Raw genomic sequence first — 26,168 nt, 5'->3', positions numbered from 1 at the left:
CATTATGTTATTTCATTTTAAAAGAGGATCATGACCTATACATCCACATGGTAAAGGGGCTCACGTGACTAGGAATGGAGACAAACTTGTTCATTACATAACATAATAATTTTGAATCAGTGTACATACAAAGGCAAATGCATATTTTCTAGAAGTAAAAAAGTAGGAATATTGAATGTGTTTTCCGTGGGGAAGTCAAGGATGAGGCTGAAAGAGAAGTGACACCTTCTGCACAGAAAACAAGTAATATGTTGGCTAAAGAGAACTGACTCTGAAATATGAGTTCAGGGATACCTGGGTGGCTCAGTGATTAGTGATTCAGTGTCTGCCTTTGGCTTGGGTTGTGATCCTGGGGTCCTGAGATCAAGTCCTGCATGGGGCTTCCCACAGGGAGCCTGCTTCTCCCTCTGCCTGTGTCTCTGTGTGTCTCTGTGCCTTTCTCCGTGTGTCTCACATGAATGAATGAATCAAATCTTGAAAAGAGTTCAGCTTCATAATCAGAAAATTATTTTTTGTACCTATCACTTATGATTTGTTTACTCCCTCACCAAAAGCAATTATTTCAGGTCTCTGACTAAAAGTTTGGGAAAGAAGAGTCTCTCATTTGAGGATCAGTGGTAGTAGTACTGAGTAGGATCAATGAGTTTCAGCTTCTGAAATGTTATTCTTTCAATATCCAACTGCCATTTCCCAATCCCCCAAATCCCATTTTACCTCCTGGAAGACTAAGGCTGCTCACTGTGTACTGCTGAACTAGGATCTCCTTAAAAACATGGAGTTCATCAAATGTACTGGTTAAAATCCTGTGCTTGGAAACTGATAGATAAAGGTTTAAATTTCTAATACTTACTACCACAATTGATTGAAGATACAGTTGACTGTTGAACAATGCAGGGATTGGGAGTGCCGACCCCCCAAAGTCACCCATGTATATCTTCTGACTCCATCAAAATTTAACTATTTATACCCTACTATTTACCAGAAGCCCTACCAATGACATAAATGGTGAATGAACACACAGTTGCATGTAATGGGCATTATATACTGTATTCTTACAATAGAGTAAATATTAAGAAAATCATAAGGAAGAGAAAGATACATTTATAGGACTGGATATACATTTACTGAAAAAAAAATCTGTGTATAAGTGGATGCACATAATTCAAACCTGTGTTATTTAAGGGTCAAGTGTAGCTAGTTTGGCATTCTAGTTAGAGCAGAGCACTATAGGTGCATCCCTCATAGATGCTCCCTCTGTCCAAAAACGAGGATGCTGTGACATCAATGCAGGGGAGATTAACTAGGTCAGAAAAACAAGTGGGGGTAATATTCAGTGTGGTGTCAAGGATCACAAGGAATAAGGGCAACAGTATCAACAATAAGCTGACCCAGTAACCTGCCCACTCAGGAGCAGGTTTTGGTTTTCAGAAAACTCACAGGATGATCCAATAGAGTAAAGTACTCCAAAGGAGAAATAGATTTTGTGCCATCTTCAAGTCAAGGTATTGGGGTCTTAAGCAAATTTCAAAATAACTTGGGGATCCCTGGGTGGCGCAGCGGTTTGGCGCCTGCCTTTGGCCCAGGGCGTGATCCTGGAGACCCGGGATCGAATCCCACATTGGGCTCCCGGTGCATGGAGCCTGCTTCTCCCTCTGCCTGTCTCTGCCTCTCTCTCCTTCTCTCTCTGTGACTATCATAAATAAATAAAAATTAAAAAAAAAAGATTTAAAAAAAAAATAATAACTTGAAAGAAATTATTTTGGGCGAAGTTATCCTGGGTTACTTTTTAATAAAAACCTAAATAGGGTATCCAATGCTAACTGAGACAATGAAACAAATGTTAATTCAATGGGTGAAATTTTTGTAATAGAAAAAGAATTGTTAGAGAAAAACATATCAAGGAAGTCTTTAGTGATGACAAATAGAGATTGATATCACGAAGGTAGTGATGTGGTTGTTCCTGACTTAGCTCCCACCTCACAAGAAGAATGACTAACAACTATTCAAGAATAAGACAACACTGAGAGAATCCTACAACCAGGGGTGAGGCTGAAGCACCCCCTTACACTACAGAGACCAAGACAGATTGCATTAGAAGGAAATAGAAGGGGCTATGCTTTGACCTCATTGCCCTTCCCCCAGGCCAGCAGAGCACCACATGGAGATGTCTCCCCTGAGACTCTTGTTCTTCCAACTGGAAAGGAAAATCCAGGAGGGACAGGCAGGTCTCTCCACTATTGTGGAGCACTTCACAGCAGCCACTACCTATCTGAAGCTTTGCTCATCTACAGAACCAAGCTGGGGGTATATTTTGATCTGGGCACTCAAAGTTCAGGAAATAATAGAGGTTGGAGCAGAAATAAATGATATAGAGAACAGAAAAACAATAGAAAAGATAAATCAAACTAATAGTTGGTTCTTCGAAAAGATAAACAAGCTTGACAAACCCTTAGCTAGAATAACCAAACTGAAAAAGAAGGATCTAACACAAGAAAAATATGAGAACAGAGATTTACAGTGATTACTAAAGAAATTCAAAGGATTATAAGAAGTAATAATACTGAACACAAACTAGACATCATAGAAGAAATGAAAAAACTGTTAGAAACTTACAATTTATCAAATTAGATAGGAAGAAATAGAAAAATCTGAATAGGCCAATTACTACTAAGGACATTGAATCAGTAATCAAAGATTTCCTATCAAAGGAAAGCTCAGGACTAGGTGGCTTCACTGGTGAACTTTACCAAACATATAAGGAAGAATTGACACTATTCTCAAAGTCTTCCAAAAAAACCCAAAGAAACTCATTTTACAAGGCCAGTATTATCCTGATATCAAAAGGAAAAACCCACTACTAGAAAACTATAGGCCAATATCCTTGATGAATAATTCTCAAAATAGTGGCAAACCAAATTCAGTAGCATATTAAAAAGACCATTCATCATGATCAAGTGGGGTTTATCTCTGAGATGCACGGATATTTCAACATATGCAAATAAATCAATGTGATACATCACATGAACAGAATCGAAGAATCATATGCTTATCTCAGTAGATGCAGTAAAAGCATTTGACAAATCCATTAATGATGAAAATTCTTAAATTAGGCAGAGAAGAAACATATCTCAACATAATAAAAATGACATAGGATAAGCCTACAGCTAACATCATACTCAATGTTCAAAGTTTAAAAGCTTTTCTTCTAAGATCCAGGAAGAAAAACAAAACAAAACAATGGTGTTCACTTTCAGCATTCCTATTCAAGATGGTACTGTGAGTGCAATTGCCTTTTAATAGGTCACATCAAAGAATAGCATTTTACTCTACAATAACAAAGAAAGTCTACCTTTGAGATACCAAGAAATATTCCCCCCCCTCAGGTCTTTCTGCAGGTAACAGTTCATTCACTGTGGACAATTTGACATGGGCTTCTTGAGAGGACATTTTAAATGGTCTTAAATAAAGTTTCAAAGTTTAAGCTAGAATTAATGGGAGAGTTATTAGAATAGACTTAGAGGTCACTGATTGGTAAGTATACTATCCTTTCTACCCAGCAAAGTAGGGTCTTTACAAACATTTGGTAGCAGATATTGAAAAACAAAATTCTTCATGCATGTAAAAAAACAAAAAAAGATGGTACTCTGTAGATCCTAGGTAGAGTGATCAGGCAAGGAAAATAAAAATGCATCAGAATTGGAAAGAAACGGGATCCCTGGGTGGCGCAGCGGTTTGGCACCTGCCTTCGGCCCAGGGCACGATCCTGGAGACCCAGGATCAAATCCCACATCAGGCTCCCGGGTGCATGGAGCCTGCTTCTCCCTCTGCCTATGTCTCTGCCTCTCTCTCTCTCTCTCTCTGTGACTATCATAAAAAAAAAAAATTGGAAAGAAAGAAGTAAAATTGCCTCTATTTGCAGAGAACCATTTGATATGTAGAAAATCCTGAAGATTTGACATTAAAACTGTTAGATCTAAATCAATACATCTAGTAAAGTTGCAGAATACAAAATTAACACATAAAAGTCAGTAGTATTTCTATACACTGACAATTTTCCCCCCCAAAAAGGAAAAAACTGATCCCATTTATAATAGCATCAAAAAAACAATTAAGTGATTAGAGATAAATTTAAGAGAGTGAAAGAGATTTACTCTGAAAGCTATAAGACATTGGTATAAAGAAATTAAGAAAGACACAAATAATTGGAAATGTATTATGTGTGCACAGACTGAAAGAATTAATATTATGAAAATGTCAATAGTACCAAAATTTATCTATAGACTCAATGTAATCCCTATCAAGTTTCAAGTTTCCAATGGCATTTTTTTACAGAAGTAAGAAAAAAACCCCACTCCTATAGGTTGTATAGAGCTACGGAAGAATACAAATAACCAAAGAAATCCTGACAAAGAACAAAGCAGGCTTCATTCATCCTGATTTAAAGCTACACTACAAAGCTATAGCCGTCAAAATACTATGGTACTGGCATAAAAACAGAAAATATACCAACAGTTTGAAAAAATATTGAGATCTCAGGAATAAACCTAAACATATATGGACAAATAATATCTGACAAGACAGTGAAGCATATGCAATGAAGAAAAGATAATCTTTTCAATGAGTGCTGCTAGGATAATTGGATAATCACATGCAAAAGAATGTAACTGAACCCGTATCTTATACCACTCACAAAAACTAACTCAAAATGAATTAAAGACTTAAATGTAACCCTAATTCCTACAAAAAAAAAGCAAACAAAACACACATACACAGGAAGAAAGCTCCTTGACATGGGTCTTAGTAATGATTTTTTGAACATGACATCTCAAGCATCAGCAACACAATCAAAAATAAACAAGTGGAACCTTATCAAAATAAAAGCCTCTGCATAGCAAAAGAAACCATCAACAAAGTAAAAAGACAATCTATGGAATTGTAGAAAATACTTGCAAACCATATACCTGGAAAGGGGTTAATACCCAACATACATAAAGAACTCATACAACTCAAAAGGAAAAAAAAAACAAAAACCAAAACCAACAACCCAATTTAAAAAAATGTGTAAAGGAGGTAAACATATATTTCTCCAAAGAAGGTATACAAAGCCACCAGATATATAAAAAGATGCTCAACATCACTAGTCAATACGGAAATGAAAATTAAGACCACAATGAAATATCACCTCATGCCTGTTAGAATGGTCATTATCAAAAAGGCAAGAGAAAACAAATGCTGATTTGGGAATGGAAGAAAGAGAAACATTAGTGGATAAATGGTAAAGAAGTTGTGGTGTACACACACATACATACATACATATATATACTATGCACACATTCACACAGGAATATTATTCAGCCATAAAAAAGGAAAATCCTACCATTTGCAACAGCATGGAGGATCCTTGAAGGTCTTATGCTATGTGAAATCAGCCTGAGAAAGACAAATACTATGTAATCTCACTTATATGTGGAATCTATAAAAACAAACAAAATACAAATTCATAGCAAAAATTATCAGACTTGTGGTTATAAACAAAAGGTGGAGACTGGGGAGGAAGATAGTCAAAAAGTACAAGCTTCTAATTATAAGAGAGATAAATACTAGGGATGTAATCACAACATGATGACTACAAATCACACTGTTCTATGATATCTAAGAAAGTTGTTGAAAGTAGGCCTATGAATTCTCATTACAGGAGAATTATTTTTCTTTTTATTGTATCTATATGAGAAAATGAATGTTAGCTGAATCTATTATGTAACCATTTCACAACATAGGAAAATCAATCAGACAAACAAGAATACTTTTTCATATTAAAAAAATTACTCCTTCAGTTTATTCCAAAAATATTCATTTGGCCCTATAGTAGAGACTATTTTTAGAGAATGAGTTTAAAAATTGCACAACTGTGCAATATGAACAACAAATAAAACCCATAACCATCAACGTTCCCTAACTATAAACTGTGTTCACAAATTTCTATTTATTTATGTCACATTGAATTTATTACTGGAACTTAGAAAGGTTTTTCCAATATGGGAAAGCATTTTCAAGAGTGAGGACTACATGTTCAAACAGTCAAGAATTCCAGTTAATTCTACCACTTTATTGAGCAGAATTTCCCAGTAATTTATTGGATGATATAAGGCAAGATACTTCACTTCTTTAAGTACCATTTCCCTCAGCTGTAAAATACAAAAACTGAGTGTTCACCTCATGGGACTGCTGTGGGCAGTGAATGAGATGATGCATGGAAAGTTCTTGGCATAGTCAATATTAGCCATTATAACTATCCTGTAATCCTGCTTTGCTTTTAATTGCTTAAGAGACTTTTTGTTAGTCATGAAACAGAAAGTCAACTACCTTAGCTTGCCCAATTAACTAGTAATTCTGAGAAATTTCCTTCACTGATGAGAAGTTCACTGCATCAAATTAGATCCAAGGGACACGAATAGGAATGAAGGTAGACAGTGATAGCAACATCTATACCATCCTGTTCAGAAACAACAGTGCCAAAAGCAAGGAATGGACAAATGCAATGCTCCAAAACTTGAGTATTTCTCTTCTAATGGTTTAAATTACTCAGTACATTCCATGAAAAAAAAAAAATAAGGCAAAAAGCTCTATAATTTCAAAAAAAAATGATATATAGAGCTTCATAATATTGCTTAAAGCCAAACACCAAATTCAGACTATTGTATAGTTCTATGAAAAAGATGAACATTGTATATATCACTAGCTGTAGTGTCCCATCTCAGCCTCCAAACTCTATAAATTAATATAAACAACGATATTTCCTTTTTCCTAAGCCAAATTTCATTTTCTTTATCTATCAGCACTTTCAGTGTGTCACCATCATTATCAACCATCATCTTCTCTCAGCCTAGACTACTTGGCCTCTTTAGCTATTCACTATTATACTGTAAAGGTGTAGCTATACATTAGAGACATTTTCTGTTTTTTAGCATTCTTAAAGCCTTAAAAAAATTAAAATAAAGTATGGTTACTTAATCTTAGAACTTCTGGTCTTTTTATAATAAATTAAACTATATATATTTATATATACTTCCCAAAATGTCAAACATTCCTGATCTGTTTAAGGTCAATAAAGAAAATAGTAATTAAAAAACCTGTGGCAATAAGATATTTTGTGCCCTAAAGAGAACAATTTCAACAGGCCAATTAGAGATACTTGTCAAATTATCAAAGGAGATGTTAGTGAAAAATAAAAACAACCTCCTTTAAAATCATCATGATGGCATAAAGTTTAAAAAATATGTTAGTAGCCTCAGGGAAGGATATGATAAATTTAATAAACATAAGCCTGTTTTTTTCAATCTCACCAACAAAAATGTGGTTTGTAATTACTATATCCAATTTCCCAACTCCTATTCACTCTACAATCCACATCAATCATGCTCCTCTCGTCATAGTGTAACTGAGACTATCTTGTCAAGATCATAAATGACTTCTCTAGTCCATTCTCCATTCTTTGACCTCTCAGTTGTATTTAATGCCACTGACCACTCTGCCTTCTTGGAATACTTTCATTACATAGACCTCAGGAAATGTTTTTTCTCTGATCTTACCAGCTGCCTTCTCCACAATCTCCTTCACTGAGTCTCCCTTGTCTGCTTGGCCTCTAAATAGAAACAACTTCAAAATTTGTGGGTTTTTTTTTTTACTACTTTCCAGAACCCCACACTGATAAATTTTATTTCATACTGACATATTTCAATTATCATCCAATACAGCTCTGAAAATGAATATACTGAAAAAAGAAAACGAATATACCATCACGCAAAACTCTTAAATCTCCTTTCCCATGTATTCCTCAACCTATAAATGGTACCAGCATAGAGTAGTTTAAATAAAAAAACAAAACCTCTGAGTATCCTTGACTTTACATTCCTCCCTTTCCACCCATGACATAATCATCAATGAAAGCCTATCAATTCCACCCCCAGCTCTGCTGGAAAAAAAAAAAAATCTTCATTCAATTAATTGCTTTTACATCCATACCTTCCACTTTAGTGCAAAATACCATGATCTTTAGTCTGGATTAATATTATAACTTTTTGCATGCTCTCTCTTCTCTCTCACTAGACTTCTTAAAATTAGTTAATACCTAATCTCATGAAGTACTTGATTTGCACAATACACTGCTTAAGATGCTTTTATATACACATGAATTCATTTTTTAAAAATCATCTAAGTACTAACAGTACTCTCATTTAGAGATGAACTGAAGTATGCAGTCACACAGCTAGGAATTATTTCTATTCTGTATAGAACAATCAAATGAATCCTCTTAAATTTTAAGACTAATACTATCAAAAGCCTGTTTAGATCTTCCAGTACATTGTCATTGACTTAGAATAAAATCCAAACTCTGTGCTCTGCCTCACAAAGCTCTGTGTGATCTTGCTTCCTCTTTCCTTTCATTTAGTCCTGTACACTTCTCCCCTACCCTGATTCTGCCAAACAGAACTTCATGAATCCACCCTGCTTATGACTGCACTCAAAGCCTTTCCATAGTTTTCAGTTCTGCTTGGAACATCGTATTCTTAATTTTTCATGACTGGTGCTACTATCATCAGAACATGCTTTATTTTCACCTAAAATAAAGACTTGCATTCTGCTGAGACCCACTCTGTCCCTCTCTACATGTGACTTGAACATAAGCCGTAACAGGGAGAGCATTTTTGTTTATCCTATTTATTAGTGAATCTGTTCCTAGAAAAATATCCTAGAAGAATACCTGGCACACAGTAAACCCTCAATATATCTTTTCTGAAGAACTGAATGAATTGCTCCAGCTGCTTTCTCATAAACCCTCTATATTTTCTTGTTTTTCTCCTCCCAACTATGTCCCCAATTAGAATGTGCGTATAATGGAAATAAGTCTACATCTCTCTTCTCTTTTTATTACCAATAACTAATAATTTTCTAAATATGAAAATCATTAAGAAGACTAGAAACACTTTTGAACAACTAATGTATTAAAATGTGGCAAAGGAAAGGAAGATTTGCTAATCCTCAGGGAGGACCCAGATGATAATTGATTAACATGATTAACATGAAAAATAACATGAACTCAATCAAAGATTTGATGACTTTCTCCCACCATGTTTGGCAATCAATGAATAGTCATAAGGAAATTGGATTATGAATATCATCCAGGTTTGATGGAATTGTACAGTATCTAAATGGAAGAAAAAATTAAAGTACTGGTGAATAGTTTGATGAGATGTCTGACCATGACATTCAGATGAAATCAAAGTTTCATTCATTGATAATGTTATGTCAAATGGAGGCCTGTGAGAAATGGATTTAATTAGAACAAATTTTTAGGAAAGCTGTAATAGTGTTTTAGAGATGTAGTCTTAAAGAAGGATGTCATTAAACTTCAATCTCTGAACCCTAAGTAGTATGTGGATAGAATTCATAAGTACTTGTAAACTTGCTGTAATTGTGTTATTGGCAATTTAGATGCAAGCTTAGTCGTTTAAAAGGGCCTGGAGATTACGTTAGACTCTCCTAAGGGTCCATGGCATAAAAGATGTTAAATACAATTACCTTAGGATTCAAAAACATAAATGTCCAATTATGAGTAACAGATAATGGCTAAACATGAAACAACTGAGAAACTCTATTGAAGGAAAGTAGAAGCTTAGGTACTGAATAAAAAATACTGGAGTTTATTTGAGCTGATTTTGTTTCATGAGCAAAGTGATACACATAAAAATAAGTTTGTTGGGCAAATATTTCAAGTTGATGTTGCATATGATGTTATGTGTGAACTAATGTTTTTGACAAAATGAATATGTCTATTCCAATAGTCATAATATATAAATCAATAAAATTTACAAAAGTGTTGTCTTCATTGTAATCAGAATCAGATACTATGAGAATCTGTCTAGTTTTTGCTTGCAAGAATTTGGAAATATTCTTAAAAATATTTGAATAATTAAGATACTAAAAAAAAGTCATGAGGTGGACAAGCTGTCCAGACTTTGAATGAAAGAATAAAAATGTTCAAATATCCTAGCAAACTTAATGAATGTGAGAAACAATAAATTTTAGGGAAGTCTCAGGCAAAAGGTTAATAAAGACACTAAAGATTTTTAAAACATATTTAATAGCTATAAGTGCTAACAAGTTGACCATTAGTTAGCAATGTTTAAATCATTAACATTTCTAAGTATTATTTGTGGAATAAATAAAGTCTTATCTAGTGTACTAGTATACTATTATTAGTATATTAGTATAGTATAATGTATTTTTAATAGTGATCAATTTCATACCTTTTAAAAACAAAGAACAGAAGTTCCATAAAACAGGAGAAAAATATTAGTATCTCAGATAATATATATTGTCTACCATGTACCAGGCATTATTCTAAGCCAGAGATTGGCAAAGTATCATCCGTGGTAAAATCTAGCCGAAAGTCTGTTTTCATATAATCCTTGAGCTAAGAATGTTTTTTGCATGTTTAAAGGGTTGAAAAGGAAAAGAAGAGAAATAGGAATAAAAGGTGAGGAAAAATGAGGGGGAAGAGGAAGAGAAGGGAAGTAGAAAGAATATGCAACACAAATTATATGTGGATACTAAAACCTACATATTTACTCCATGGCCTTTCCACAAAAAACTATGCCTGTGCATCTTGTAGGCATTCAATTAAAGAATCATTTAGGTTTACTGAGAAGTCTGGAAAGGGGTAAATGTACTGCATTTTTGTATACGTAATAGGGTTTGCACAAGTAATTGCAAAAAGTTGTTTTAGAACTGTAGGAATTTAGACTGCATCATGAAGAAAAATGTAAAAATTGCTTTACATTGAAATAGTTTCATAGCCCATTAATATTCCTATTCATCACTGAAGATTTTAATTAGGAATGTTACGTTATTTTGAGCAGGAAAATTTAAGGGATGAAAAAGTAATCTATTTACATTGGGGATAAATACACTTGTTTGAATTCAAACCCTATGAACTTATAAAAATGGACTTTCTATAGAGCCTGGCCACTGCATGAACATATCCTCATCAACCAATCTAAGTGGAGAATGATCAGAGAAAGAAAAGGGGCAACTGCACTGAGCCAAAGGCTGATCAAGCACAGGGAGACTTGAATACACTGAAACTAGGTAAGTAGGAAAAGCCAACTCACAGAAAGTCCTTACACCAAGAAATTTCAATTTGATTCTACAGATGTAAGAGATTAATCAAGGATTTCACTTTTTTTTTGTCTTGAGTATATCTTATTTACATAGTGTTAAAACAGGTAAGTTTATAATTTACTAAATTCTATAAAGGAAAGAAAACTGTAGTCACATGGATTTTCTGAGGTCTACATAGCTTGAAAAGATAATTCAGGTAATCTAAGCACTGACTCCACAATAAAATCACTTGGAGAGCTTTTAAACTTGTATCTTTTGGGCTAGACCATCAGAGATTCATTTTTCTGGTGGTTGGAGCCCAGGAAATATGTTTTAACTCTGCATGTAATTCTAACATGAAGTCAAAGTTGAAAATTAAATGAATAATAACCGTTCAAATCCTACGTGTATTATAATCATACCTATGTCAGTATATAGAAACCACTGCATATGCTTTGTTTTCTAAAAATAAAAAAAAAATTGTGTTAACTACTAATGAGCTTAAGTTGATAAGACATGTGAAAAGTGTGAAATTCAAAACAAGACTTAGAGACAAAATACAGAATAGCTAAGGTGACTACAAAGTCTAAAAATCAGAGGTGATAATCCATAAAGACACAGAATCTTACATAAGAGAGTATTAGTTAGGACTTGCAAGTTGTAGAATTGAGTTTGCTGCTCTGGTTTGTAAAAACTCCATGTTTTATTATTTTTTAAATACAGTGAAGAGGCTTACCTAAAGCCTTTTTGTTTCCTTCCTACTACCATTTTCCTAGTAAGCAACATGAGTTCCTAATAAGACTTCCTTTAGCTTTGACTTATCTCTGGCCCTTCTGTTAGGAAAAGAGGTAGCTCAAGAAAAAAAAAATCTGTAATACCAAATGATTTTTTCATATTCCCCCCAAAATCCTAACACTCCCAGTCTTCTGTACCTCAATCACCATTAGAAACTCATGACTCCAAGGCCTTGCCTCAAAGCCTCCTTTCTGGTTCCCATATCCCTCCTTCTGTGTGTCCTCTCCTTCACCCAGTGCCAAAGCCCTCATCTTTCTACAGGGCCCAGAGAAGACCATGGTCCCCCATGAGCACCATGTTGTCTCTGAAAGTATCCCCCATGTTCTTGCTCCACTCAAAACAAACTAGAGGGGTTCTAGTCCAAGGTGGCAATATTGGAGGCTTCCAAACTCTGTTCTACCCATGGACACACCAAATCTACAGCTATGGGACATTTCCCTGTTAATGAAACCCAGGAACTAAATGAGCAATTCCTATATATCATGCAAATAAGAATAATTTCATATCATAGCAGGTAAAAAAAAAACAAAAACAAACAAAAAAAAAAACAAAAAAACTTAGCCACACTCTCACCATCAACCCCAATCCTGACACACTAACAAACAATCAAGATGGTACTCAATACCCACCTTCCGCATGAGGAATGAGGGCTTTAAACCTAACATATAGCACCCCAACTTTTAAGACTTCCATCTGAGGGAAGACCTTCAAAACACCTTAGGGTTTATGTCCATGAGCCCATAAGATAATAGCAAACAAAGAAATAATTCATTCATAACAGGCTCCAGGACTGCCATGCCCATCCCCCAGGGCCTGCTATAAAGGTGGCAGGCAGAAAGGCTCATATCCCAGTCCTTCCCTGAAAGAGACCTGTTTGTGTACTCTATAAGCTACAGTCTAAAGGTCAGGATTATAATTTAACATACATCTAGAAGCCCTCAACAATCTTCTCCAGAGGCAAGGGAGGGTTACAAGTGCCATATTCATGGTTTTCCTCTGCCCCATTCCAGGTAATAGAGGTCTCCCTGATAAGAGCTTGTGCACATGCCTCACATTTATGACTGCCAGTCAGAGGATACAGCCCTTGAAATCCTAGCTCTGGTGGCCAATGGGGCTTACATTCCTGAGTTTAACAACACTGCAGCCAAGAAACAAGTTTTAATCAGCTGGTATCCACCAGGACTCAGCACAGAAGCAGTAGACAGAAATACCTATCTTCCAGTATTTCCCTGAAAATGGTTATTTGCATACTTTAAAAGCTACTGCCTGAGGGTCAGGCTTCTAATTTGGCATACAACTAGGGACAGACTGTGATCTTCCCCTGAGACAATGACAGCCAGACACCATCTCCTCATTCTCCCTGCAGCCTGCTCCAAATCACCAATAGTTCCCTGGAACTTATACACATATCTAGCACCCCAGCTTTTGAAACTGCCACTCAGAGGCACAAACATTGATTGTCTGGCTTTGGTAGGAAACAAGAATTGTATTAATAGGGCCCAATGGAATGTAGCAAGCAAAAAAAAAACAAAAAGCAGTTCTTAATTAGCTATCCCCAATGGCTCAGTGCAGAGGAAACAGAGAAACATATATTTTTTTCATTCTTTGTCTGAAAAAGTTCTATGTGCATATGTTAAATGCTTCTAGCTTAGAGGCCAGCTTCCAGTCAGCCCAAGCACCTAAGTGTTGAACAAAATCACCCCTTTTGACTCAGTTATGTGTCTGAGCATGTCCTCAACTAGCATGAGCCACTAAGAACAAAGGAGCAGCTTGGACATTCAATGGCTTGAAAAATAACCAAGAGCTAGGGCTAGGCTGAGCAGTAAAGTTTTTCTGAGACACCAGACCATTCTATGAAGACCGGGAAAGATGGCAGTTTTATCTAATGCACAGAAATAAATACAAATAGCCAATGAAAATGAAGAACAGAGAAGTATGTATCAAACAAAAGAATAAGATAAAAGACAGAAAAAATACCTGAATGGAAAGGAGTTCAGTGATTTGCCTGATAAAGAGTTAATAATAATGGTCATATGGATTCTCACTAAAGTCAGAATAACACAGATGAACAAAGTGAGAATTCAACAAAGACATAGAAAATATAATGAAGTACAAAACAAACCACATAGATGAAGGATACACTGATTAAACTGAAAAATTCAGTAGATAGGTTCAACAGCAGCCTAGATGATGAAACAGAAGAAAATATCAATGAACTCAACTACAGGGCAGTAGAATTCACCCAGAAAAACAAAAGTTTTTAAAAAGTTAAGATAGATTAAAGGATTATGGGACCATATCAATATACACATTATAAGGAGCCCCAGAAGAAGAGAAAAAGAAAGGGACAAAAAATGTATTCAAAGAAATAATTGCTGAAAGTTTCCTTAACCTGGAGAAAGACATCCAGATTCAGGAAGCCCAAAAAATTCCAAACAAAATGAATCCAAAGACAGCCACACTGAGGCACTTTATAAGTAAGCTATCTACACTTAAATACAAAAAGAGTATCTTAAAAGCGGCAAGAAAGAAACTTGTTTCATACAAGGAAACCCCCATAAGACTCTCAGCAAATTTTTCAGTAAAAACTTCGTGGGCCAGAAGGGATTTGCATGATATATTAAAGTGTAGAGGGATGGGCACCTGGGTGGCTCAGTGGTTGAGCATCTGCCTTTGATCCACGTCATGATCCCGGGATCCTGGTATTGAGTCCCACATCAGGCTGCCTGTGGGAAGACTGCTTCTCCCTCTGCCTATGTCTCTGCTTCTCTCTGGGTGTCTTTCATGAATAAATAAATAACATCTCTAAAAATAAATAAAAAAGAAAATGCGGCAGGGGTGGAGGGGAGCCAACCAGGAATGTTCCACTGGGTAAAATGGTCCTTCAGAATTGAAGAAGAGATGATTTTCCAGACAAACAAAACCTGGAGTTCACCACCACTAGACCAGCCTTACAAATGTTAAAGGAACTTCCTCAAGTTGAAACAAAAGAATGCTAATGAGTAACAGGAAGGCATATAAAACTTAATCTCACTGGTAAAGGCAAATATATGTTTCACAATACCTTAATATTGTATAGATGGTAGGGAAATTATTTATAAATCTAGTATGATGGCTAAAAGCCAGAAGCAATAAATATAACTACAATAATTTGTTACTGGATACATTAGGTAAAAAGATGTAATTTTACCATTCAAAACATACAACATGTGGGTGGGAGAGGATAATATAAAGCTTTAGTATGTGTTCAAACTTACAATGTTTAGATCTTAGACTAATAAAAACAGGATGTTTTATATATAGGTCTCATCACAACAACAATCAAAACCCTATAACAGATACACAAAATTAAAGAGAAAAGAATTCAAACCTGCCAGTACTGAAAATGAGCAAATTATGAAAAGAAAAAGAAAAGAAGAAAAAGGAACAGAGGAATTAACAAATCACCAGACCCAAATAGCCAAAGCAAACTTGACAAAGAGGAACAAGCTGGAGGTATAACGATTCCATATTGCAATATATACTATAAAGCTATAGTAATCAAAACAGTAGGATATTTGGGGACACCTGAGTGGCTCAATGGTTGAGCATCTGCCTTTGGCTCAAGGCATGATCCCGGGGTCCTGGAATCAAGTCCCACATCAGATTCCCTGCAGGGAGCCTGCTTCTCCCTCTGCCTGTGTCTCTGCCTGTTTCTCTTATGAATAAATAAAACCTTTAAAAAATAAACACAGTAGGATATTGGCACAAAATAGACAATAGATCAATAGAACAGAGAACCCAGGAAATAAGCCCATTCTTATATGGTCAATTAACATATAACAAGGCAAGATACCACAATGAGGAAAAGTTAGTCTCTATAATAAATAGTCCTGGGAAAACTGGACAGCTACATGCCAAAGACTGAAACTGGACCACTTTTTAACACCATACACAGAAATAAACTTAAAGTGGATTAAAGACCCTAATGTGAGTCCTGAAACCATAAAAATTATAGAAAAGAAGATAGGCAGTAACTTCTTTGATACTGGCCTTAGCAGGAAAAAAAAACGTTTTTTTAGATATGTCTCTTGACAAAGGGAAACAAAAGCAAAAATAAACTACTGGGACTACATCAAAATAAAATCTTTTATACAGTAAATGAAATCATTGACAAACACAAGGCAACCTTCTGAATGGTAGAAGATATTTGCAAATAACATATCTGATAAGGAATTAATATTCAAAATATATAAAGTAATAAAAACAAGAAAACAATTTGATTTAAAGATGGGCAGAGGATATGAATAGACATTTGTCCAACAAAAACATACAGGTAGTCAGCAAAAACAGTCACATGAAAAAAATACTCAACATCACTAATCATCAGGGAAATTCAAATCAAAACCACAGTGAGATACTACTCCACATGTCTTCAAATGGCTAGGGTCAAAAAGACAAGAAATAACAAGTATTACTACCCAGTATACAGAGAAAAAGGTCCTTTTGTGCACTGATGGCAGGAATGTAAATTGGTATAGTGCTGCAGAAAACTGTATGGAGTTTCTTAAAAAAAATAAAAATAAAAATAGAAACTACGTTCCAATCATTCCACTACTGGATTTTTACCCAAAGGAAATGAAAACACTAATTCAAAAAGACATATGCACCCCTATGCCTATTGCAGTATTATTTAAAATAGCCAAGATATGGAAGCAACATAAGTATACATCAAATGGATAATGAAGATGTGGCATGTGTATGTATATATGTGCATGTATACATATACATATGATGAAATATTATGCCACCATAAAAAAGGATGAGATCTTGCCATTTGTGACAACATGAACGGTCCTAGGGGTATTATGTTAAGTGGAATAAATCAGATTGAGAAAGACAAACACCATATTTTCATCTACATGTGGAATCTTAAAAACAAATGAATAAACAAAAAGCAGAATCAGACATATAAAGAACAAACTGCTGCCAGAGGGAAGGGGGTGGAGGGATGGGCAAAATGGGTGAAGGGGAGAGGGAGATATAGGCTTCTAGTTATGGAATGAATATATCATGGGACTACCAGGTACAGTATGGGGAGTACAGTTAATTATATCATAATAGGTTGTATAGTGACAGATGGTAACTACACTTGTGGTGAGCATGGCATAATGTGTACAGATGTTGAATCACTATGTTGTACATCTAAAACTAACATAACAATGTGTGTCAACTATATTCAAATTTAAAAATTAAAATACACAGAGTGCGTGAATGAAGAGAAACAACAAGACTCAACTATATACTACCTATAAACTATTTCACTTCAGCTTTAAGTACATATAGAGTATAGTAAAATTATGGAAAAATACTGTATGTAAACAAAATTTTTAAAAAGAAGGATTAGTTATACTATATCAGACAAACTAGAGTTTAAGACAAAAATTGTAATGAGACAAAGATCATTTATAGTGATAAAAGGGCCAATCCTTCAAGAAGTTTTGACACTTGTAAATATTAATGCACCCAACATAGGAGCACCTAAATGTACAAAACAAATATTAACAGACAGAAAAGGAGAGGTAGACAGCAATAGAGTAATAGTAGGAAACCTTTATACACCACTTTCATCAATGGAAAAATCATCCAGGGAGAAAAATCAATAATGAAACATCCTTCTTTAATCACATGTTAAACCAGAAGGACTTGATATATAGAGAACATTACATCCAAAAGCAACAGAATACATATTCTTCTCAAGTGAAAATGAAACACTCTCCAGGATAGATTATGTGTTAGGTCACAAAACAAGTCTTAATAAATTTTAAAAGACTGGAATCATATAAAGCATTTCTGGTCACAATGATATGAAACTAGAAAGTAATTATATGAAGGAAAGTGAAAAATTTCCAAATATATGGAGATTAAACAGCATGACTGATGAGACAATGAAGAAATCAATAGGGAAATAATAATAATGGGAAATACAACATATACGAAATGGGATGCAAGATGAAGAGTTCTAAAAGAAAAGTTCATAGCCTACATTACACAAAAACAAAGAACTCAAACAACCTATCTTTCTATCTCAAGGACTTAGATCAAAGAAAAAAAAAAAAACTACAGAAGGAAAAAAGAAAAGATTAGAAGGGAAATAAACCAATGGAGACTGGAAAGAAAAGATCAATGAAACTAAAGTTAGAAGTTTTTATTTAACAATGAACAAAATAAATATTTAGCCAGATTCGAGAAAAAAGAGTATTTAAAATTAGAAATGAGACTTTAGAATTGATATACAATTAGAAAGATTTATAAAAGACTACTATTAACAATTATATAACACCAAATCGAAAACCTAGATATGGATAAAGTATTAGAAACAAACAAGGTACTAAGACCGACCCATGAGGGAATAGAAAATCTGAACAGAGTAATTACTAGTTAAGAGATCAAATCAGTAGTCAAAAACCTACCCAAAAAAAGTTCAGGACCAGACCAATTCACTGGTGAATTCTACAAAATATTTGAAGAAATAATACCAATTCTTCTCAAACTTACCATAAATCAAATAATAAAATAAAATAAGAGGGAGAGAGAGAAAGGAAAACTTTCAAACTCTTTATGAGTCTAAAATTATCATACACCAAAGCCAAAAAAGGATAACACAAAAAGTGAAAATGTGTAAGACAATGTCTTTGATTAACATGGAGGCAAATCACCAACAAAATATTAGCAAACCAATTTCAACAATATTTTTAAAGGATCACACACACTTATCATTTAAGGCTTATTCCAAGAATGTTAGGATGGTTCAACATTTGCATAACAATGTGGTACCTTGCATTAACAAAATGAAGGTAAAAATCCTGTAATCTCAATAAATGCAGAAAAAGCATTTGACAAAATTCAACATTCATTCAAGATTAAAAAAAAAAAAAAGTACAGCAAAAATGAACCTTAACAAAATAAAGGCCATATGTGACAAGCTCACAACTAACATCATACTTCACAATAAGAATTCGAAAGCTTTTGCTGTAAGATGAGGAACAAGACAAGGATTACCAATCTTAACCACTTTTATTCAACATATACAAGAAGTCCTACCCAGAACAATTAGTCAAGAAAAATGTCATTCAGATATGAAGGAAAGAAGGAAAACTTTTTATTTGCAGATGACATATTATATATAGAAAATCCTAAAAGCTCTGCCAAAAGTTTTACAATAAGTGAATCCAGTAAATTTGTAGGATACAGAAGTAATAGACAAAAAATGTTTTCATACTAACAATAAGTTCCAAAAAAGAAATCTAGAAAACAATCTCATTTACCATTGCATCAAAATATCATGGAATGAATTTAACCAAGGAGTGAAAAATCTGTACACTGAACACTCTAAAACATTGAAAAAAGTGAAGACACAATTAAATGGACAGATATTCCATGCTCATGAATTTTGAGGATATTGCTAAAATGTCCATATGACCCAAAGCAGTCTACAGATTCACTGTAATCCTTATCAAAATTCCAATGGCATTTTTTCAAAGAAATAGAACAAACAATCTTAAAATTTCTATGGAATCACAAAAGACTGCAAATAGCCAAAGCTATCCTAAAAAAAACAAAGCTGGAGGGCAGCCCTGGTGGTTTAGCAGTTTACCACTGCCTTCAGCCCGGGGTGTGATCCTGGAGTCCCAGGATCGAGTCCCACGTCGGGCTCCCTGCATGGAGCCTGCTTCTCCCTCTGCCTGTGTCTCTGCCTCTCTCTCTCTCTCTCTCTCTCATAAATAAAATCTACCAAAAAAAAAAAAAAAAGAAACTGGAGATAGCATATGTTTTGTATTTCAAACTATAGTACAAAGCTATAGTAATCAAACAGTCTGTTACTGGCATAAAAACAGACATACAGATCAACAGAAAAAATGGAGGGTCCAGAAATAAACTTTTGTATATATTGTTAATTAACTTATGACAAAGGCAATGATATACAACAGGGAAAGTATAGTCTCTTCAATAAATAGTGTTGGGAAAACTGGACAGCAACTTGCAAAAAAAATGAAACCAGACCACTTTCTTACACCATAAACAAAAATAAACTCAAGATGGATGGAAGACCTAAATTAAGAGGGGAAACCATTAAAATCCTAAAGAATATAGGCAATAATATCTTTGACATATATGCGGCAAGAGAAACGAAAGCAAAAGTAAACTATTGGGATTTCATCAAAATAAAAGGCTTCTAAGGACACCTGGGTGGCTCAGTGGTTGAGCGCCTGCCTTTGATCCAGAGCATGATCCTGAAGTCCCAGGATCGAGTCCCACATCAGGCTCCCTGCATGGAGCCTGCTTCTCTGCCTATGTCTCTGCCTCTCTTTCTCTTTGTGTCTCTCATGAGTAAATAAATAAAATCTTAAAAAAAAAAGATAAATAAATACAATTAAAAGCTTCTACACAATGAAGGAAATAATCAACAAAACTAAAAAGCAATCTATGGAATGAAAGACATTTACAAATGACATGTCTCATAAAGGGTTAGTATTCAAAGTATATAGAACATATAAAACTCAACACCCAAAACAAATAATCCAGTTAAGAAATGGGCAGAAAATGTTTTCAAAAGAAGATATACAGATGGCTAGCAGACATGAAAAAATGCTCAATATCACTCATCAGCAAAAAGTACAAAATAAAATTACAAGGAGATAATCATCTCACACCCATCAGAATAGCTAAAATCAACAACACAAGCAATAACAGGTATTGGCAAGGAAGTGGAAAAAGGGGAACCCTCTTACACTGTTGTTCGGAATGAAGACTGGCGCAGCCACTCTGGGAAGCAGTATGGTTCCTCAAAGGGTTAAAAATAGAACCATCTCCAATCCAGCAATTGTACTACTAGCTATTTACCCAAAGAATACAAAACTACTGATTGGAAGGGATACATGGACCCTGATGTTTATAGTAGTATGATCTACAATAGCCAAATTATGGAAAGAGCCCAAATGTCCATTGACTGATGAATGGATAAAGAAGCAGCAGTGTGTATGTATGTAAACAGCACACACAGTGGAATATTACTCAGCCATAGAAGGAAGGAAATCTTGCCATCTGTAAAAACGTGGATGGAGCTAGAGAGTAGTATGCTAAGTGAAATAAGTCAGTCAAAGACAAATACAATATGATTTCACTCATATATGGAATTTAATAAAACAAATGAATACAGGGGAAAAAAGAGGCAAACCAAGAAACAGACACTTCATTCTAGAGAAGAAACTGATGGTTACCAGAGGGGAGGTGGGTAGGGGATGAGTTAAAGAGATGGTAGGGATCAAGTAGTGCACTTGTGACGAGCACCAGGTATTTTATTTAAGTGTTAAATCACTAAACTGTACTCCTCAAACTAATATTCCACTGTATGTTAACTAACTGGAAATTATTTTTTTAAAGAAAAGGCATCCTGCAAAATAGTTAAAAATATTCGAAAATCATATAATACGTTTTAAAAGTAAAAAAAAGACAACAACAACAACAACAAAAAACTCACACAACTCCGTAATAAGAAAGCAAATAATCTGATTATAAGTGGGCAGTGGTCCAGAATGAACATTTTTCTGAAAAAGATGTACAAATGACCAGCAGGTATATAAAACGGTGTTCAACCTCACTAACCATCAGGGAAGTACAAATGAAAGCCAGTGTGATATCCTCTTATACCTCTTAGGATGTCTACCATCAAAAAGATAAAAGCCAACAAACACTGGCACTGGAGAAGAAGGAACCCTCGTACACCGTTGGCCGTGTAAACTGATCCAGCCACTATGGAAGACAATATGCAGGCTCCTCAAAAAAAAAAAAAAAAAAATCACATGAGAACTACCATATGTAGTAACTTCACTTCAGGGCATATATTCTAAGGAAACAAGTTCTCTAGGACCTATCTGTACTCTCACGTTCATTGCAGCATTATCCACAAAAGCCACCATAAGGAAACAACCTAAGTGTTCACCGATAGATGAATTTATAAAGTGTGTTTACACACACACACACACATATACTCTATCTCCATATATATGAACACACATGCATACACATGCGTGCACACACATGCTACAGTGGAATTAGTCATATGTGAGTAAGAAAGAAATTCTCCAAGTTGCCACAACATGGAAAAACCTTGAGATCATATGCTAAGTGAAATCAGCCAAACAGGGGATTCCTGGGTGGCTGGGTGGTTTGGCACCTGCCTTCGGCCCAGGGCATGATCCTGGAGTCCCGGGATCGAGTTCCGCATCCAGCTCCCTGCATGGAGCCTGCTTTTCCCTCTGCCTGTGTCTCTGCCTCTCTCTCTCTCAGTCTGTGTCTCTCATGAATAAATAAAATATACTAAAAAAAAAAAAAAAAGAAATCAGCCAAACAGAGGAAAAAAATACTGCATGGCCTCTTGTATACATGGAATCAGAAAAACAAACAAGTAAATTCATTGAAATAACAGAAAAGTGGTTGCCATGGGTTGGCACAAAACAGAGACACTTTAGTAAAAATGTACAAACTTTCAGCCATGAAACAAATAAGATCTGAGGGTCTAATGGAAAACCTTGTGACTATCATTGATAAGTGTACACCGTAACTGAAATTTGCTGAGAACTTAAATGCTCTCACAAGAGAAATAAAGAGGTGATGGATTTTTTTTTTTTTATCTAGTACTAGATGGTGGGGATCATTTCACCATCTATATCAAATCACCAATATATGCACTTAAATACCTTACAATTTTATCAATTAAACCTGTAAAGGTGGGAAAAAAATCAATCCAAGTGGATTTCCCGGGGGGGGGGGGGGGGGGGGTACTAGTTCTCCAGAGTTTATTTTATTTGAGGATTGGCTTCTTTTGCTTCTCTGGTTTCTCTCCTAAACTCCATTTATGGAAAGGCCTAGAGGTAGAAGGTGTCCCAGTTTCCCCTTGTTCTGTACAGAGCCTCTGTCTCCTCTTCCAAAGGCAAACAGGACAAAAGGAAGGAAGGAGAATGCCTCTTCCACACGGTACCAAAACAAACCTGTTCTTGTGCAATAACTTACAGACCCTTCATCCTGGGAATGTACCAGCACGTAGATCACCACCATGCTTCTGGCTCTATTTTTTTTTTTTTTCAGCACTCCTGGAGGTGTCCACATCTGGAAGAATCTACCCAACACTCCAGCCACTAAGTTCCCCTAAGTCTCCTCCAGAGAATTTCCTTTTTCCTTCAGTCTCAAGTCAGTCACGAAATGTTCTGCTCACATCTCTATCAACATGTAAATTTTGGCATTATCGATAAGTCATGTAATTCACAACTGTGTGATTCTCAAATTTTTCAGTTCACTTACGACAGGAACCCCAAAATCCCAATTTTACCTTCAAAATTTACCTTCCTCAAGTTAACTCCATCTCTCTTTTACACTGTCGATACCTTCCTCTTGAAATCGCTTCACTTATTTGTTCACATTTTGTGGTGTTTAACGTGCAGCTTTAACTTTTTTCGGCCTTTCTGCCCCTATCTTTCTCATCTAGCAACACTTAACCCTACTTTGTGCCACACAGCCAAATGTGAGTGGAGAAAAAGGAGGAGTCATACTGGAGGATTTTAATACAGATATTCAGTGTTGGGATCCCTGGGTGGCTCAATGATTTAGTGCCTGCCTTCGGCCCAGGGTGTGATCCTGGAATCCCAGAATCGAGTCCCACGTTGGGTTGCCTGCATGGAGCCTGCTTCTCCCTCTGCCTGTGTCTCTGCCTTTCTCTCTCTCTCTCTCTCTCTCTCTCTGTGTCTCATGAATAAATAAATAAAATCTTTAAAAAAAATATTCAGTGTCGATGGGAACACTGAAGCAGAAAAAGAAAATGTTGACAATGTGGGGCAAAACATAAATGTTAAATCTCCCATTAAAGAAAAAACGATCCTTGGCCTCTTAATTTTCTGCAGATGCTGGCTGAAGCCTGATTTCATTTGCATTAAGAGTAATACTCCTTAAAAAAATGTGTCTATAATAGTAATCTCTATAGCCTCACCGCCCACCGTCTGCATGACTCACCCCAATTAAGACTATTCCACTGAAACTGATCTTGTCAACATCACCAGTGGCCACCATTAGATAATCACTTGACACAGTTAATCACCATGTCTTCTTGAAATATTTTCTACCTTATTCAGGTTTTCTGCCTAAAACACTGGCTTATCCTTTCCAGTCTTCTCTGTTGACTCATCCCCCGATTTGGACCTTTAAATGTCAGAGTCCTCTAGGGTTTAGGGCTCTTCTCTCTCTCCTCTCATTTTCAGTTTATCTCTTCACACATTTAAAAATATCATTTCAATACATATTTGATGCACGAATGAATGAGTGGACAGATTAATAAGAAATTAAGGTAGAATTAATCAAAAAGTCACTTTTGTGCCATTGCCATAGGTTAAGATAGTAGGAAGAAAGGCTACTTTAAGAAGTTCTGGATGAATAATTCAGAAACAAAAGTTTGAAACTTGGGAACCAAATAATCGTATGCATATAATCTTGACTCTCAAATTTGAAATCATCTCTACTCGTGTACGAAACTGTCTAGTTGACATCTCTACTTACAAGTCTCAGTGACATCTCCAACTTCCCAAGTTTAAAATAGAACTCTTGACTCCATGTCTTTTCTTCATCACGTAATATTAAAAAACTAAAACCTTTCGCTTCTCTGTCTTAATAAATTGTGCCACCATTTAATCAGGTCAATATATACATGAAACACTCTTGTCTTCTATCCTCCCCTCTCATCCCAAATCAAGCTCCACCCACACAAGAGATGTCAAATCTGAGCACTTCTCCCAACTTCTAGGGCTTCAACGTGACATTTTTCCCACCTCATTCTAGAGCATTTTCTACTCACTCTTGGATAGTTTATACACTCTTTATTAGTCTTCCTGTTTTAACACTTGCTCTTCCATGGTCTGTTCCTCCCATCTTCATGAAGATCATTCGAATACACAGAGCACAATCCTAGAATGTTCAAAGTCTCCAAAATCTTTCCAAGTTAGAGCAAACTGTACTTGCTGTGGGTTCTGTCTATGTTTTTATCTGCCCTAAATAAATCATCCTTACTTCAAACTTGACATTTGTATGTATGGTTTCTTGTGTATGATATTATATTTTCACCTTAATATTATCTTTGTAGAGACACAGACAGTATCCTATCTAAAATTCTTGTCCACAAGCAATGAGTAATGTATAGAATTGTCTAGTCACTGTAGTGTATACTCGAAACTAATATAACACTGTGCGTTAATTTTGCCAGACTTTAAAAACTAAATATTTTAAAAATAAAATACTTGCCATTTCTATTACCTTGCTTCGTAGCATATTTATGTATTACCTTTATTTTTTATATCACTATACATATCAGAATTAGTTTGGTTGGTGTTATTTATCGCCTGTCTTCTTCACTAGACTATAAATTCAATAAAGACAAGGATTTATTTACAGCTATACTCTCAGTATCTAAAGTAGTACCTGAAAAGAATATTTTCAATCAATATTTTTCAAAGGAACATTGATACAAACCCGGGGTTTACTCCAGCCCTCCTGCTAGAGTCTCAGGTAGCAAGATTTAGAGATCTAGCCTGCCTGGTTTTAAAACCTGAAGTACTTAAGATTACAGCACAGGGTAGAGCTAAGAACATGATTGATATGTTATGTAAAACTAGATGCATTTCTGATACTATGGATAAATAATCCTGATAATGCTAATATATTATGTAGACCAATATCTTCTGAAGACACTGAACTGCTGGTTGAGTATATAACACAAGGATGTATCATTTGTAGTAAATCACTAGTTCTCTAATTCTTGTTCTATTCCATATGCAGAGATATATTTTATCAGTACATGATCATTTATGCAAAAGTCTGCATCAACACACATAACTGAATTGTTCACCAAATATTTATTCTATGTTTCATGTATTCCTACTCTTTGTACTGTATTTTATTCTATTCTACTCTATTTGGGTTTCACTCTGTTTCATTTTTAAAATGTCCTGCCGGTCTAGTGGATTGATTTTATAATGCCCAAATGTTTCTCAAACCACCATTCACAATGTGTTATGGTAAATTACATGAAAGTTTAAAAAAACAATAAAGGAAACAAGAATATAAATTTTGTCTCTAGTTTTAAAGAAAGAATTCTAAAGATGCGAACTTTTCCACACCTCCACCATCCTTAA

At 35.2% G+C, this 26,168-nt stretch overlaps 1 long non-coding RNA gene across 1 annotated transcript in view; it reads left to right on the top strand.

Annotated features, from left to right (window-relative positions):
* The window catches only part of LOC144283942 (uncharacterized), a 37,571-nt gene extending 13,853 nt beyond the window's left edge, over window positions 1-23,718 (top strand). The window contains exons 2-3 of the long non-coding RNA XR_013352430.1: window positions 11,019-11,148; window positions 23,083-23,718. This is a non-coding gene — a long non-coding RNA (uncharacterized LOC144283942). The remainder of the gene's footprint in view (window positions 1-11,018; window positions 11,149-23,082) is intronic.
* The last annotated feature ends 2,450 nt before the right edge of the window (window positions 23,719-26,168 follow it).

Source organism: Canis aureus, chromosome 15, assembly GCF_053574225.1.
Source record: "Canis aureus isolate CA01 chromosome 15, VMU_Caureus_v.1.0, whole genome shotgun sequence".
Classification (NCBI taxonomy): domain Eukaryota; kingdom Metazoa; phylum Chordata; class Mammalia; order Carnivora; family Canidae; genus Canis; species Canis aureus.
This window is presented reverse-complemented; position numbering and strand designations above follow the sequence as displayed.